Source organism: Mixophyes fleayi, chromosome 6, assembly GCF_038048845.1.
Source record: "Mixophyes fleayi isolate aMixFle1 chromosome 6, aMixFle1.hap1, whole genome shotgun sequence".
NCBI classification, from domain to species: domain Eukaryota; kingdom Metazoa; phylum Chordata; class Amphibia; order Anura; family Limnodynastidae; genus Mixophyes; species Mixophyes fleayi.
In genome coordinates this window covers 86,594,148-86,610,459 of record NC_134407.1, presented here as the reverse complement: position 1 = coordinate 86,610,459, position 16,312 = coordinate 86,594,148, and the positions used below count along the sequence as shown (strand labels likewise).

Genomic DNA, 16,312 nt, shown 5'->3' with positions numbered 1-16,312 from the left:
ACACTTATATTACATAGTGAACTTTCTTGTATAAGAACATCACCATATGTAACCGGGTGAGGGGAATCATTTCTAATTCCTGCTACTCACCAATACAAAGGGAGTAATTACAAGCTCAAAGCCTAAGACACTGGTGGGCCGTGTAATATTTTTCAATGGTTTTACAACTGGCCCATGTTGCAGAAGGAGACCACACATAACTTTTATCAATAATCATTTGGTCATATTATGACATCTAAGTACGAGTGTTCAAGCAGCTGAAAAACAAATAATTTTGCATCTGTCTAGTAAGGTCATACTAACTTGTTACATAGATTGTTTAAGTGTACTGTGTACATTCTGCAACATCAGACCCACTAAGAAGGAGAGGATCAGGAGGGCCACATGCCACGCTTGACTGCTAAGCCAATGGAAAAGCTGCAGGCATTTAGAAAAAACGCTTAGCCAGTTATAGAAAAGATTTTTGCAAGCTGCACTCTGAAATAGTGTAACAATAGAAATCCTGACAAATTGTGACTTTCTAGGAATCTTTCAGCACCTTGTGAAAAGTATGTGAACCTGAAAGACATTGACAGAGGACATGGATTCTTCCTGCTTTGCAATTATTATTTTTATTATTACTATTATTATTATTAATAAAATTATAAGCATTTATTTATATAATAGCACCAACATATTCTGCAATGCTTTATAAATTTGAACAAATACAGAGCAAGACTGAGTTTTAAAGAACAGAGAAAGAGATAAGAGGGCCCTGCTTGCAAGCTTACTATCCATAGGAAATTAGGAGTTTAATACATAGGGTTAAATGCCACAAATTGCATGTTGATCCAGCCAAACAGGAAAACATATATAGTGGGGGTATTGTCACACAGAAATTTTGATTTGAGAGCCAGTAGGTTGTTATGAGCAAGTAAATAATTGATGATGAGACGCAAATATCTTAGGCACAGATTAGAGAGTCTGAGTTGGGAGACATCTTGAAACAAGTAAAGAGATGTATGTTGGTACAGTTAAGTTAATGGTTTTGCATGTTAGTAGAAGTTTTTGATATTGGATTCTGTAAAGTACAGGCAAACAATATAAGGACTGGCAGAACTGAGCAGCAGTAGAAGAATATTTGGTAAAATAAAACAATAAAAAATTAGTCTAGCTGCTGCTTTCAAAATCGATTAAAGCATCTAAAGTCTGGTTAAGGGAAAATCAGCAAGAAAAAAAGTGTTTTTGTGGGAGTAAATGCTGCCTCCCAAGGTGCACACTGCTAGAGGAGAATTAGTTATCATATGGTGGAGGGGGTGCCTAGTTATTTTTTAAAAGCAAGAAGATTCTCTAGCCCTCTTGTAGCTTTGACTACCTTGAGCTTCTACTGGTGTCTTAAGCTCACTTGCTTCTTGGTTGGACCCTGGTGGTGCTCTGTTTGGAAAAAGGAAAGTTATTCATCACAAGGAAGGCAAAACAACTAGTGAACAATGCAGGCCTCCCTCCTCTTACCAGCACTGACATTAAATGAAAGTACCTATGTTTAATAATCTGGTCACCTTCCTGAGATTAAAATTATAATATTATTCATATTTTAAAAATAGGCATATTTACCCCCAACCAGCCCCGATATTAAATTATTAGCATTCATATTTCACAAATAGTCCTTCTTCTACTGCATCTCGGTTCCACATTCAGTTAAAAGAACCCAAACCTCCCCAGTATTAAATTAATAGTCCTCATCGCAACAATCATCCAACAATTGAATGAATCGTCCCACTAATACATTAATAGCCCCAATCCCCATTAAATACCAATAAGTGAATAGCCACGACCACCGATAGATTTATAGACCCTACTCCAATTAAATTAATAGCCCCACTGTTAGCTTGAGTCAAGTGATTCCCCTATTTAGACTTTTTGAAAACCAGCTAGAGAAATTGAAGGAGGAAATGAAATAAAGCAACTACGCTAAATATCTTGGACTTGTAGATTAAGTACTTTATTCACATTGCTAGGATCCAAGAGTTATAAACATCTTAAATTCGAATAATTACATTTTGGCAACTGTACATGATCCTAGTTTAAGAGCTATGTCTTTTCTTTCTTTCTAACTGACCCAGATCTCAAGACATGCAATGAGCTCCTGGTCAGCAAGCTGACAGCTCAAGTGGTACAATGTGACTGCAGATTTTGAACAAGACTGCCAGCCATATTATTTCTATTTCAGCAATGAGAAATAGCAATGGAACAATTGAGCCCTCCGGTTTGTATGTGAGCTATAGAACACAGTACAAATTTGACTGCAGATTTAGACCAAGACTGCCAGCCCTATTATTTCTATTTCAGCAATGACAATTAGCAATGGAGCTGTCCTGTTGGTGTGTTAGCTATATAACACAGTACAATGCGACTGCAGATTTAGAAGAACAAGATTGCCAGCCCTATTATTTCTATTTCAGCAATGACAATAAACAATGGAGCTGTCCTTTTGGTGTGTGAGCTATAAAACACAGTTCAATTTGACTGCAGATTTAGACCAAGACTACCAGCTCTATTATTTCTATTTTAGCAATAGCAATTAGCAATGGAGCAATGGAGCTCTCCTGAATGTCACTGGCGACTTTGAAGAACACTGCTACCCCTCCTCCACTTCACACAGAATTGTAATTCCCCATTTGAGTATGGATAGAAGTTAATAATTTGTTCTTAACACCAGGGAAAAATAAAAATGTAATCAAATTTAACTGAAGAGAAATGGAGTTGGTCATTAGGCCTCTAAATGACTAGGGTCTTCTACTTCTATAAATATGTCATTGAGATATTACAACAATTTGCAAATGACACAACAAACGACAAGATAGCATATAATTTTGAATAAAATATATTAATGCCAGTATAGACATAAGAGAAACAGCTTGCTGTCATTTATACTTTATTAATCATTAATACATGAGTACATACAACAGCCATCAGGATGCTTGCTCATCTGCTATTAGATAATTGTATTGCTACATAACCTGTGCGTGAGTATACATTGATTTTTACATGAAATCACTTTACAACAAAATACACTAAATAACTGATGGAAAAAGAATTCACTGTATTTGCTGAAACCTAAAAAATTTATTGTGTGGTAGCTACATGGATGACACATAGACATTTTATTGCCCAACATTAAAAATAAATGTGTTGCTCACATAATAGTGCGTCTCACTAAAGAAGATGCTCTTATGGAATGTGCTTTAGGAGCTTAAGATGATAAACTATTAAGGAAGGGATGATACATTTTCAACACTCTAGGGGTTAGGGATGAAACACACAAGGGACTTCCCTGTCTTTCAGGAAAAAGGTACATATTATATGCAAATATAATATTTCTCAACACACAGGGTCTCTGAGTAAATAAGTAATAGAGTAGGCAGTAATTATGTTTCACAACTGGTTTGATTGTCTCTCAAGTGCATAAAACCCACAGCACTGAAAGAGACAAAGAACAGCAGAGAGATCATTTGCATCCAATTTTCCTAACGTTTGATTTACTACAATTTTCCTGAGAACCATGTCAGGAGTGAAGGGACAACAGAAGAAATGCCCAGAGCCTTGCCCACCACCACCACAACAACATTGCCAGGATCGTAAGTGTCTCACTGGTTGATCTTTTTCATGAAAACTATACATGGTATACCAAGCAATTGGTAATATTCTAAAGAACATTTGTGAATGTGCTGTGAAAAATATATCTTGGATACAGTTTAGGCAACCTATATAGGGCTATTCTTCCATAGTAGTCCCTTACTTCTAATAATAACAATAGCTGTATTATAAACCTTGTGGCTATATATGGTACCATAAACTGTGCTATTTGTCTTATATATTGCTCTATGATGTCATAACTGACAAATTTCAAAAACGTAATATCAGATGTTAAGTGCTTTTGTAGATAAATATAACATAACATAATTAGTTATTGTAAAGACATAGGGGTATATTTACTAAACTGCCAATAGCAACCAATTAGATTCTAGTTGTCATTTTGTAGAATGTACTAAATAAATGATAACTAGAACCTGTTTGGTTGCTATAGGCAACATCTCCAGTTTTTCAAACCAGTTTAGTAAATACACCATGGTTATTTTCAAAATAACTATGTCTTCAATTTTAAAAGATACCAATACTTGTCATTCAACTGTCTTGTCAATTCTCCCAACTTAAAACTTCATTCTGTGTTGCATTCTCCGCAAATGTTAGATCTATGAGAGCATGGATAAAACACTATCTGGGAGAGAGAAAACACTAGGAGATATATACAGATATATATATATATATATATATATATATATATATATATATATATATATACTACCTTTTGTTTAAGTCTTTGACTACAAATATAATCCACTCCGAAGTTAGCAAATGATATATACTGTTTTTGTTTCAGCTTGCAAGCCAAAGCCAGTGTGTTGTCCTGAACCAAAATGTCCTCCCCCACAAGGTAAAAAAAACATGAACCAAATATTTCCCTGAATGCTGTTTGTGCTAGTTTGTATGTAGATATATTAGACTTTCACGCCAATGAAGTTTATTTTTATTCTGCATTATAACTTTTTCGTTAGAACAGAATTTAGTACTTTTGAATTTGTTCAATAAATTTGGGGGTCAAGATGTCTGTGTTCTCTCTAATTTGCAATGTTGATATTTTAACTGCACTTTGTTTATTGTATTGTCCTGTTATGTTATATTCTGTTTCATCCTGTGCTCTCTGTTCGACCCTATGGATCCTTTGTGACACCATATAAATAAAGGATAATTAGAATAATAATAAATGCTTTTGTTTTGTGATAATACATTTAGTGAAAGCAAAAAGTATTTTCCAGTCTTTTGTCATATAAAATATTTTATGAAACACTCAATTTCAAGGATTAATGTGGTCCATACATAAATATTTAAATATAAAGTATACTTTGCACGTGTCTTTCTCAGTTACTCAATTTGTTGCATGTAGTATTATTATTATTTATTTATAAGGCGCCACAGATTCTGTAGCGCCGGATACAGAAGCAAGTAACAAATAGATGAGGTATTACATATAAGTAGCACAGATGAGTTGGAGAAATCCTATGGAGTCTCACACGGAGTGCAGAAAAAGCCATGACAGGATGTACGAGGGAGTCAGACAGTAGACAACATGGGATAGAAGGTAGAGAGGACCCTACCTGCGAGAGCTTACATTAAAGGGGTGGTGAGAGACTGTAGGACCAACTGAGCAAAAGTGGAGATGGCAGGCGGCCTTACTCTACCCTATGATGTCCTTAACTAAGTTTAGCTACAAATACATTTGTTCCCATAACAGTTGCTGTCCCTTTGATGCATTCATTAGCCAAATATGTGCTTTGACCTGTAATATATTTATGCATATTATTAGCTTGCCTTCTAAGCTCCTTTTTCCAAAGTATACAAGAATAGTTTTTATAGCATCTTTTGTCAAATCTACCCTTTTTTTCTATTTATTATTGAGGTTGCATGTGTCTGAATGTCTCAAGCTCTTCTATATCCTTTTTTCAATGAAGTGTCCAAAATTGTACCCAATATGCAAGATGTCGTCAAAGTAGCGGCTTACGCTATTGTTATAATATATGTGCATTTATTTCCCTTTTAATGCATTGTTGCATCACTGTTCACCACAATTGGATCAGTGGCATCAGTCACAACTGTGGATGGCTAAATTGAACTAGTTCTTTACATAGAAATCTCAATATTTTGGGCTGATATATATACACTTACTGTCCATTAAATACCCTCCATACATGGTATGCAGGACAACATTTGAACCATTTTCACCAATTTGTTCAGGTTGGTAAGTTTGGTCAAATTGACTAACCAAATCTGCACCATGTGAGCAAAATTTCATTTCTTTGTGCAAGTAGATGGGCACATTATATATCTACAAATGCCACATATGTTCACCCAGGTTACTTACTATGTGTTCTTTTATCTTCTGTAGAGCCGTGTAAGCCAACTCCACAATGTCAGCAGCATCATCACCAGAAGTGAATGAGGATAGCAAATGGAATATCTGCAGACAACTTTACAGAGACCCTTTTGGAAGTTATTATATGCATGCTACTACATGTTCATCAATTGTAATTAAGTGGATGAACTAAGTTATACTCCAATGAAACAATGATACAATGTGATTGAGTAAATATTAAAACATGTAAAAACATAAATTTATGGTTTATTCATTTAAAGCCAGTGTCTATATTTACACCATTATAAATAGTGGATGTGGTAACTAATCAACAGAGCAAAACTACAGTACATATAAAACAATTGGTAACAGACAACACTGATAATATCTATTTAAGGTGCTTAGAAAAATTAACATTAATCAATACAGTAAAGAAAATATTCATTGACATCACTAGATAAAAATACTAACATAAACATGTGTAAATGGACCATGACCAGTTTCTACTAGGGATAATTAAACACTTATATCACACAGTGAACTTTCTGGTATAGGAACATCACCATATGTAACTGGGTGAGGGGAATCATTTCTAATTCTTGCTACTCACCAATACAAAGGGAGTAATTACAAGCTCAAAGCATAAGACACTGGTGGGCCATGTAATATTTTTCAAGGGTTTTACAACTGGCCCATGTTGCAGAAGTAGACCACACATAACTTTTGGCAATAATCATTTGGTCACATTATGACATCTAAGTACGAGTGTTCAAGCAGCTGAAAAACAAGTAATTTTGCATCTGGCTAGTAAGGTCATACTAACTTGTTTCATAGTTTGTATAAGTGCACTGTGCACATTCTGCAACATCGGGCCCACTAAGAATGAGAGGATCAGGAGGGCCACATGCCACACTTGACTGCTAAGCCAATGGAAAAGCTGCAGGCATTTAGAAAAAACACTTAGCCAGTTATAGAAAAGATTTTTGCAAGCTGCACTCTGAAATAGTGTAACAATAGAAATCCTGACAAATTGTGACTTTCTAGGACTCTTTCCGCATCTTGTGAAGAGTATGTGAACCTGTAAGACATTGACAGAGGGCATGGATGCTTCCTGCTTTGCAATTATTATTATTACTATTATTATTATTACTAAAATTATAAGCTTTTATTTATATAATAGCACCAACATATTCTGCAATGCTTTATAAATTTGAACAAACACAAAGCAAGCATGAGTATTAAGGAGCAGAGAAAGAGATAAGAGGGCCCTGCTTGCAAGCTGACTATCTATAGGAAATTAGGAGTTTAATACATAGGGTTAAATGCCACAAATTGCATGTTGATCCAGCCAAACAGGAAAACATACATAGTGGGGGTTTTGTCACACAGAAATTTTGATTTGAGAGCCAGTAGGTTATGAGCAAATCAATAATTGATGATGAGACGCAAATATCTTAGGAACAGATTAGAGAGACTGAGTTGGGAGACATCTTGAAACAAGTAAAGAGATGTATGTTGGTACAGTTTAGTTAATGGTTTTGCATGTTAGTAGAAGTTTTTAATATTGATTCTGTAAAGTACAGGCAATCAATATAAGGACTGGCAGAACTGAGCAGCAGTAGAAGAATATTTGGTAAAATAAAACAATAAAAAATTAGTCTAGCTGCTGCTTTCAAAATTGATTAAAGGACCTAAAGTCTGGTTAAGAGAAAATCAGTAAGAAAAGAAGTGTTTTTGTGGGAGTAAAGGCTGCCTCCCAAAGTGCACACTGCTAGAGGAGAAGTAGTCATCCTATGGTGGAGGGGGTGCCTAGTTCTTTTCAATAGCTAGATGATTCTCTAGCCCTCTTGTAGCTTTGACTACCTTGATCTTCTACTGGTGTCTTAAGCTCACTTGCTTCTTGGTTGGACCCTGGTGGTGCTCTGTTTGGAAAAGAGAAAGTTATTCATCACAACAAAGGCAATGCAGAATCAATGGCGCTATATAAATAAATCCAAATCCACAAAAATCAAACACCATTTTCAAGTTTTAACGAGCATATACCATCTTTCTCTCCATACCTGACATTGACCCAGAATTGGCCTTGTATAGGCCCATCAGGCTTTTGAATTAAGACTTCAGATTTCTTTCCAAAATTATGGCAAACAGACTATAAGATATAATGCCCTCTTTACTCACCTTCACCAGCTATGATTCACACATGGACAACACGTGGTCAGGCTATAAGATCTGCTATTGCAACCAGACAAAATCTCATGGTCTTTCCTGCACCACATCTTTGAGGTATGCACCTTTGGCTCCCTGTTCTAACAATTCACTAAGTACCGTTATGACACCACATTTATAATCAACAACAGCAAAGGAAACCCAGTACATAAGTCCAGAGGCACAAGGCAGGAGTGCTCTCTGTCAATCTTGCATTTTAAATTAGCATTTGACCTGCTAATTTAAAGCCTTGGAGACAGGAACACTTTTCAAGTTATCCATATTGGCAATACTAGTGTAAAAGCATTTGCAGATCCTTCTATACATATCCACTCCCAAACAGAATTTGCAATTGATCCTTGAAAAAGTGTACTGCAATGGCCCTGGGGCAAATTACAAGAGAAAGAAAATTCACCTAAGCAGGAATCCGAATATTTCACAGGTTGTACATCTCAATAGTTTTTTCTGTATGCCATGAATTCAGTTAGAATTATTAATCCCTTTGATTGTATGGGTTAGGTAACATAAACAAATGGATTGGATCAATAGATCTATCTGTAAAGTGCTTTAATATTGCTAAACCACTCTTGGAATGCTTTGCACACCTTATGATTAGAACATTATGGGATCTATAATCTGCTTTAAAGCATGTAATCTTAATAGAATGCTTTTGCATGACTAAACCATTCTTGCAAAATCTTGATGTGACAAATATTAATGTTGAATAGTGTATTATGCACTTTGGAGTGATATGTAAATGACCTGTCAGTGTAATTTTGGAGTCTCTTAATTAAGCTGTGATTGAGTTATTTGAATACTTTCCAGCTAAATACGTGGTTTACTCACAGGCTTATTGGATTTGTCGATGTTTAGGTTGTCTGTGATATTAAAGTCACTCACTACAATTAAGTTGCGAATGTCACGTTGTTAAGGATATGATAAATTTTTTTAGTAAAAGCTTCAGATTGAGGCAATAAGTGTGTATATATTTTATAGTAGGTAGTGTATGGAGCAGATATGCACTCTTGTATCCTATTGCTCTTTAAGGATGAGATGATTTTAGAGCGATACACCAGTGAATCTCCTGAAGGAGTGCAAGAATTTAAAATGTGTAATAACTTGTTTTCTTTTGGGTGGTTAGTTAAGTTATCAGTGTTGGTGTATGTTCCGTAGTGGCAGTTAGTGTGATGGATGTGTGTTTCTGTGTCGTGGAGGTCAGCTCATCCCAGCCTATTGAGTCACTCTCCTGAATAGCATGCCACGAAAAAGAGGATCCATGCTGGAAATTGGTTGCTAGAGTTGATAAATTATAACCTTTATGGGATCAAAGGTTCAACTATTTTCCTTTATTAGCTCCACCAGGTAAAATCATAAGGTTTCTGCAAAAAAGCAGAATCAAAATAGTAAACAGTAATAAAGGATCATTATATTCTCTATGTGGTGGTGACTTGCAATGGGTAGAGTACTAAATTCCGACAGTGGAAATGTCGTCAGTTAAACTGTTGACATGAAAATGTCAGCAGGCTAAAAGCCGATACTTCCATTGTGGGGACATCTTGAAAATGCTGACAGTGTGATTATTGATAATCACAATGTCGACAATTACAATGATGACATTAAAAGACCAATGACAGCGGGTCCGGCGGATAGCCACCTAGTCAGGCTGGATAATTTGGGATGCTCTCTAGCCGAGTCGTGATCTTGGAACAGGACAGGCTTGCTATCACTTGTCACTTTTAACTTTGCAAGGTTTAAAAGGACAAATGTAATATTTGGGAAACTAAATTTAAAAAGTTTTGGAAGATCAGCATTTTCTTACCCCCGATGGTAAGGAATCTGTTTTTTTCCAAATACCATGAAGATATTTTATTTATCTTTGAAATTTAGCAATTTTTACACTTACCTGTCTCGGATGATTATTTGTGTTTTGGGAGCCACTTTCTGGTCCTATGCAATAAACGTGTTCAATTTGGTTGTTGCCATCTTTCGTTGGGACATTTAAGGTGTTAACTAAGCCAGTGCTGAGGAAATATTGTAGCTCTGCCCTTATATCTTCAGGGATTCCTGTAAAGCAAAAACTATGTCTCCTTGTATGATTTTCCAGATTGTCCATCTTGTCTGTCAGGGACAAGATAGATTTAATTTGCACTTCAATTGTATTTTGCATGTTTACTATTTTCTAGAGTTCAAAAATGTGATCAGCATTAGACTCCATAGGGTTAATGTATCAAATAGCGATGTTTGCAAATCGACGATATCCAGCGACTTTGCATAGTAAATTTAAAACGGCAATCGCTTTAAAGGCAAGTTTTGTTTTTAAAGCTATTGTCGCTTTAAATTTGCCATGTAAAGTAGACGGATATCGGCGATTTGCAAAAATCACTATTTGATACATTTGCCTCTATGTGTTCAATTACTGTATTGATTGAGTCTTGTATGGAGAATATTTATTGATATATTAATAACATAATAATTTTGGACATTTCTTTAGGAGTTTCGTACCATGATATGAATAAGTTAGATTGTGCTTGTGTGTCCCCCCAAATATGTCAGGTCTATGCCCTGGGGAGGGCGATGAACTGCGTTGAGGTTGAGATTTCCACTTACTTTGCCCATCTTTGTACTGGGAGTTTTTCTTAGAATATTTTTCATATTCTGTGGAGCCAATGGTTAGAGAGTGTTGTCTCCAAATCCATTACCCCTGTTTTTCACATGCTAGTAAAATATTAAAATACACTACAGAGAGAAAATAAAACTGGTTGTTGACTTTCAGATGTTGCCAAAAATGTGAGTAGATGAAATGGTAATCAGTACTTAAAAAAGGGAGAAAATAAAGATAATTTTGTATTTTAATACTTTAGATGAAAATGCTATCAACAGCATATTTGTACATTGACATAGCTGAAATTAGAGCTTTGCTGCTCACTTAAGTTATACATAGAGTTAGCAAAGTTTATGGCTTATTTATATGTTTTTGCATTGATATATGACAAATAGTGCCATGCACTATAATTAAACTGTTAAACTGTGTGGGGTGACTAAACTTGGGATCCCAGGTCTTTTATGGGTCCCTGGCCTTGGTCTCTTGCAGATACCAAGATTACTGATTACTAATGTGCTGAAGTTCAATAGGCAACACACTTTCAGAATAAAGGTCCAATGGGGTCTTGTTGGTTCAGTGATGTCTCAAGGACAGGTAAATGTGGGTTTTCCAGGTTCAGTTCTGCTCAGTATGTGTGAAGGCGTCTATAGTGAATAATTGTGCTGCTAGCCAGCTCTCCACACTGCGGGCCTGCTTAACATGAGCATTCAATGTGTCAGTGGGTGCTCCGTGGTATCCCTTTCCACAAGTTTTTGGGTGAGGAATACCCCAATTGAGAGCCACAGGTAGGTTGCTGGATACTTGCTTGTTACCATTTCAACGTAATGCACAGACTCTATATTGTCATTGTAGCTGTCCACTATTCTGCCTTCAATGTTGGATGTCCACAGAGTTCCCCCTCTTGGACTTCTAGCGCAGCAGGTACCACGAGATATATCACTTGAGTCATATACGAGGTAATAATGCTGTAATCACTGCTTGTGGGTTTAAGGCTTGTAGGTGTATGTCATAAAGACTTTCATAGCCTTGCAATGTAAAATTGTGCTTGCTTGGTAGAGACAGATCTTGTAAGCATGGTATACTGTTAGCAATCTGAGTAGTTATCAGATAAAAATCTAGTCAGTAGGACTGTAGACAATTGAGGTCTTCTTCTTGATAAATATGACAGAAATATTACAACATTCCACAGATGATCCAACAAACCATAAAATAGTATACATTTGTTGTTAAAAATGTTGATACCGATATAGAGATAAGAAAAACAGGATGTTCTCATTTATACTCAAAAATAAAAATACATACAGTACATACAAGAGCCTTCAGGATACTTGCTCATCTTCTATTAGATGATTCCATTGCTATATACTCTGAGTGCCTATGTTGATTATTTCCTGCAACCACTTGTACAATGACAAAAAAATGTTAATAATTACTGTATTAGCTGAAACCTGAATAAGTATTGTGTGGTAACAACTATGAATGACACACAAGTTTCCCTTAGCTAACATCACAAATAAACATGTTGCTCATGTAATTGACGCTCCCAACAATGAAGATGCTCTTATGGAATTTGTTGTGATGATAACTCATTAAGGAAGGGATAATATTTTTTCAACACTCTAGGGGTGAAAGACTGAAATACATCAAGAACCACCCTACTTTCCAGGAAAATATACAGATCATTATATGCAAATATAATATTTCCCAACATACAAAGTCACTAAGTGAAGTTATTAGGCAGTAAAATTGCTACACAAAAGGTTTACCTCTCCTTCAAACATATAAAACCCCACAGAACTGAAAATGACCAAGCACAGTATAGAGATCATTTGCATCCATTTTTCATCACATTTAATCTACTAACCTTTTCCAGAGTACAATGTCAGGAGTGAAGGGACAACAGAAGAAATGCCCAGAGCCTTGCCCACCACCACCACAACAATGCCAGGATCGTAAGTATCTTATGTGTATTTTCCTTAGAAACTGTACATAGTATACCAGACAGTTTTATTAATGTGCTGAGAAGAGAATATCATAGGTAAAGGTTATACAACTAATATGGGGATCATTCTTCCATAGTAGTCCCTAACTTCTTATAATAATAATAGCTATATATTAAACCCTGTGGTACTATATATTGGGTTATTATGCCATAAGCTCTGATATGGGTCATTGTTCTGTGAAATCAAACATGAGTCCAGTTACTAAATTTGCAAAGAGTAATAATGTATAAGACAGCAAAGTACTTTTTCAAAAATAAAAAATAACATACATATTTTTAGTGCATGGCCACTTTCAAAATAATGGCTTCAATTTTAATATCTCCCCAAATATACACATTTGCCATTAGATCATGATGCCTTTGAGCTTTAGTTCAGAAAAGCAGCACTGTCTGGCACCATGTTGAGTCATCCTCTTTAGTTTGTTTTGGTTTACATATCTGAAAAGTTAACCTAGTCATAGGAGCCTGCTCTTTGGGTTCTGTGGGTGTTGAGCACCCCCAATATTTGTGTTGATGCACCACTAACCATGTTTATGCATAGCATTTTTCAGTCAAAAGGGGGGAGGAGTATTAACAATGGCATCTCTAATAATTTGAAAAAGTTAGCTCCAATGAACTTGAGTACCACAATCCGTGTGTGTCAAAATATAGCTTTCTCTTTGTCTACAGGTTTTAAACACACTAGAGCAAATAAATTATAGTTACTGTTTTTGTTTCAGCTTGCAAGCCCAAGCCAGTGTGTTGTCCTGAACCAAAATGTCCTCCCCCACAAGGTAAAAATATTAACCAAGCATTTCCCAAAATGTTGTTTTATTTGCAATTGCATGTCCATATAATTAAATTAAACTACAATGAAGTTTATTTTTATTATGGATTATAGCATTTTCTTTTTTATGCACTTATGTCAGCCTTTTAGTACTTGGGAATTTATTATGCATATTAAAATTATTACTATTACAAATTATTCAAGTGTACACACAACACACAATGGGGATATTTATTAAAACCGTTGTAAGGGAATTGTACAATATACAGTAACCCATAGAATCAGATTATGTTATTCTTCTAGTATAGTGTAGAACAGTGATGGGCAAAATTATATACTTCAATTGTCCCATGGGCGGCTCTGAAACCTTCAAAAGGACTGTGCATTGCCTTTAATTTCAAAAATGATAAAGCAACTCTAAAACTACGTCGTTACGCCCACCTCAATAATATCAAAATACCCCCATATGCCTCACACTTGTTTCCAAATTCCACCACATGCCAATCAGACCTCCCAACTCCTCCAAAAAAAGACCTGAATGCTCTCAGACTCCACTTGCCACCTTGGTAATACCATGTTGCACTGCAGGAAGGGGGCACATTTAGACAGATTTTCAGTAGCCCCCTTGTGTGTCCTAGCACTAAATTGCACCTTTTCATTTCTTTGCTCGTGTGTGTGTGTGTGTGTATGTGTTAATGCTCCTCCTTTTCAGTCTTCGACATATTCTTACTGCATACAGTTGGCACTATTGTTATACTGATGATGGAGTAATTTAGTCATTGACTAAATGCTTTCCTAAAACAGTGAACAAGCAAAGAGAAAAAACATAATTGCAAAAACAGAAATATAAGACTACAAAATTAGTTAATATACGTTACAATATATTTAATTTGATACAACAACATTGAAATAATTTGCTCCAGTGATCGAAGTGAAAATTTAGCAGTGGAGGTACGAAAATGTAATGGAAATGTACGAAAATGGTATTTGATAGTTTTACAATTAAAGTAGTAGCAGAAGTGGCGGTATGGCACACAACTGGTGTATTCACACAAAGTCCCAACGTAGCATTCTTTGTCACCAACTTATAGGTCTTTTCAACAAACTGGGGGAAATATTTAGATCAGGGGTAAAGTTATTTGTGTATCCTCTATTTTGGAATGTTTTTGTTTTGTGCTAATACCTTTATGAAAATCATAATTAATGTTCCACACTTTCTGCACAAAAATATTTTTTATGATTTACTCTGTTGAGATGACTCCTTGTCATCTGTATATTCTTGATACAAAATGTTAGAAAAATGTTTGCATTGAGCTGGAATATAATTATACTTATTAATAACCACTGAGGTGCCTTTTTCCAATGGAAACAAATATATTTTTTTAGCCTCTTTCTAATTCTACTCTTCCATTTCCATTATGAATGAGGTTACCTGCTTTTGAAATATCTTAGGCTCTCCTATATATTTATTGCAGTGAAGTGCCAAAACTGTTTCCTATGTTAAAGATGTGGTCTAATTATTGTTGTACATTTGTTATACTTTGTTTGCAGTATGTGCATTTATCCTGCTGGTTGGGCATTATTGCATAGATATTCACAACTGGATCCATGCACTCGTTTTTCACAACCATGGGTGACCAAATTGAACAGATCTGGTTGTTCAGGTGCCAGGCAATTTGATCCCCTTGCACTACAGTGACTTTGACTGTGTTAAAAAGTTTGGTCAAATTGACTAACCGGAATTGCATTGACTTTTTACATTTTACATTTCTTCCAGCAAGATTGGTTACTTACAATATGCTTCTTTTATCTTCTGTAGAGCCATGTAAGCCAACTCCACAATGTCAGAAACAGCATCACCAGAAATGAGTGAAAACAATAAATGGAATATTTTGAAACAATTTAACAAGATAATCATCTGAGTTATACTCCAAAGCATTGTTGATACATTGTGTTTGAGTGAATATTAAAACATGTTTTAAGAACATACATTTATGTCTTTTTAATTAAAGGAAGTGTTCATATCTACACCATGGTACATAGTGAATATGCAAATTAATAAAAAAAACAGGTAATAGCATGCTATGGTATAACTGAGTGAGAGGAATACTTTCTAGTTCTTGCTGCTCACTAATACACAGGTAGAAATTTAAAGCTCTGAGTCAGTGTGGTCAGCATGATACCTTTCAGAGGCTTTACAACTGGACCATAGGGCTACAAGGAAGCTGCACATTGTTAATCATTAGATCCCATTATGACATCAGAGCAGCAAACCAATGTTCAAACAGCAAGTTAAGCAATAGAGTGTAAGGTCAGATTAACCTGCTACATAGATTGTATGAATGCACTATGTACAGTCTAAACCACTAAGAAGAAGTGGAAAGGGATAAGGACAATGTGCATGAGAAGGGCAGCGTGGCTACTGTCACAGGGTATGGACACACATCATTGGGCATGGCATGACAGCTGACTCACCCCAGCCACCTTCAAAACAACCTTTTAATAGCATGCACACTAGTGGCTATGTAGAGCAGCAATAAACACGACTTACCTCCCAACTTTACCACCATGGAGCAAAGCTGTCCCTGGCAGGATTGAGGGATAGAGACCTTAAATTGGGATTGCCACACCTTAAGCAGGGCAGTTGGGATATATTCAGAAGTTCAGAATGTCACAATTTGGGCCTCTGTTTCCACATTACTACATTAACAGTAGTATGAGTGCTAAGCAAATGGGAAAGCTGCGTGCAGTAGGACAAACGCTAGCCCAGCTATAGAAAATATTTTT

The 16,312-nt window shown here is 35.8% G+C and overlaps 2 long non-coding RNA genes across 2 annotated transcripts; both read left to right on the top strand.

Annotated features, from left to right (window-relative positions):
• The first annotated feature begins 3,434 nt into the window (after positions 1-3,434).
• Positions 3,435-6,209, top strand: LOC142160327 (uncharacterized). Its single transcript, XR_012693156.1, has 3 exons — positions 3,435-3,617; positions 4,421-4,474; positions 5,984-6,209. It is a non-coding gene; the product is annotated as an uncharacterized LOC142160327 (long non-coding RNA).
• Positions 6,210-12,528: 6,319 nt separating this feature from the next.
• LOC142161421 (uncharacterized) lies at positions 12,529-15,504 on the top strand. The gene is made up of 3 exons (XR_012693396.1): positions 12,529-12,709; positions 13,479-13,532; positions 15,345-15,504. It is a non-coding gene; the product is annotated as an uncharacterized LOC142161421 (long non-coding RNA).
• Positions 15,505-16,312: the final 808 nt, after the last annotated feature.